Source organism: Haplochromis burtoni, unplaced genomic scaffold (assembly GCF_018398535.1).
Source record: "Haplochromis burtoni strain Fernald_Lab_line unplaced genomic scaffold, NCSU_Asbu1 Contig_163, whole genome shotgun sequence".
Classification (NCBI taxonomy): Eukaryota; Metazoa; Chordata; class Actinopteri; order Cichliformes; family Cichlidae; genus Haplochromis; species Haplochromis burtoni.
In genome coordinates this window covers 555,856-557,859 of record NW_024582524.1, presented here as the reverse complement: position 1 = coordinate 557,859, position 2,004 = coordinate 555,856, and the positions used below count along the sequence as shown (strand labels likewise).

Below are 2,004 nucleotides of genomic sequence, written 5' to 3'. Positions count from 1 at the left end.
ATATATAGAAGAGTTCGTGTATGAAGATGGGTCCACTGAGGTTGATATGTAATGTTACAACATGAAAAAAAAAATTACCCAGCATATCTTAAATACTTAATGTGATCTCACACAACTGAAACTGCATTTCATCGTTGTGGTCATTGCATTTCTGCTGTGGAAATTATATTAATTTACCAGCAAGTTTAAGTGCAGCAGCTCAATCAAAATGTGTAGTAACTACAGTCAAAAGCATACACATAATCAGAGGCAGTATACTCACATGATCCACAGTTATAGTCCAGGCAATTAAAACAACTTCCAAAACTATAGAATGTGAGATGTAAACTCCCAGAGAAGCACCATGGCTATTGCAAGGAAAGAAAAGAGAAACCAATGAAAAGTCCTCCCTGAGGAAGCGGGCCTACCTGCTAATCAGATACATGGGATGCTAAGGATAGACTGAAAAGCCTTGCTAATCACCCTGCGATTGGACTGAAATCTGCTGAAGCTTTGGACACATGACTTGGACTTCACCATTGCATAAAGGGTGTTAAACACCCTAAGTTAAACACTTAGAAAGCAACTCCTGGCTCAGTAAAATTCAATGACTAAGCACGATACCCTGTTTTACTTTCATAGCAAACCCTTGTTTTCACTCGAGATAAGGACTGCACACACACACACACACACACACACACACATATATATATATATATATGTGTGTGTGTGTGTGTGTGTGTGTGTGTGTGTGTGTGTGTGTGTGTGCATTCCCACCTCAAACCTCGAATTCTCACAGGATGTTACACCTGCAGCACACAGACTGACATCTCATTTGACCCCAGCACTCCTGTCACTGACAGTATTCTCACCTCAACAGACAAAGTGATACATGGCCGCCTCCACCATCTCACCTCAGAAAGACTTTTTTCACACACACATACATGTCTGGACACAGTGATTGCTCCATCAGCCACCACTGTGGCACAGCACTGAATTTCCTTTCAGTACTAGCCTAAAAATACCTGGCTGAGTCAATACAGTCTAGTGAGGTTGCCAAAACTTCATATTATCATGATACGTTGTAGAAAGACACGAACAATAAGTTCATAATGCAGTCTTTATAGCGCAGACATTTACTGTATTACCAATTAAGATGATCAAAGTCTTTGTTCCTCTAAACATTTGGAATTCTTTGCATATTCTTGAGACATTGCATACACTTTAGAGGCGACAACTTGGGGGCTGTTAAAACAACTACACACCATTTCACTGAGGTTTGGGATAGCTCCACTTTTGCTGATATGAAGGGCAATTATGGTGGTTATGCTAATGTTGAGTGAGAGCATGTGCAGCATGCAGCTACTCTAGAAACCTGGATGCATACACTTAGAGTCATTATGGGTTCAAGTCAAGTTCCCCTGTTTTCAACTCACATTGTCTGACCCTGTTTACACACCACAGTTATCTCAGTGTAATGCCTAATGAGCTGAACTGCATTACGCTGTACGATCCTCCTTAGGCTTCAGAAAGAATTGCGTAGCATATTGTAGAAAAGTGCTGTGTGTGACAAAAGGAACTTGTTAGCCTTGACAAGTCAGATTGACACTGTGGTGTAAAATTAGCAGAGGATCTGTTTTACATTGCCAAGGTAAAAGTAGCGCTGGAGACGGTGTCCCAGGAGTATCTCAGACATGCATGCGTTATCGGGTGGGCACATGCATGCACATAGGCATGATGTGGCATCATTTTAATTGCATACACATAGACATGCATGGATGTGCATACACACTCCTGCAAACATCAAAGATGCCACACAAAGACTCGGATTCAAACAGAGGGGTGGGATCTTGCACAGCTACTTCAAAGCTTTCTATCTTTTTGAGGCAAAATTGGCTCAGGCTTCCGTCCCCCACATTCCCCTCAGCTCTTTTTTAAATCTATCTATCTATCTATCTATCTATCTATCTATCTATCTATCTATCTATCTATCTATCTATCTATCTATCTATCTATCTATCTATC

The 2,004-nt window shown here is 40.9% G+C and overlaps 1 protein-coding gene across 1 annotated transcript in view; it reads left to right on the top strand.

The window, feature by feature from the left end:
• The window catches only part of gabbr2 (gamma-aminobutyric acid (GABA) B receptor, 2), a 186,264-nt gene that overhangs the window by 113,434 nt on the left and 70,826 nt on the right, over positions 1 to 2,004 (top strand). The gene's annotated exons all lie outside the window — the stretch shown is intronic.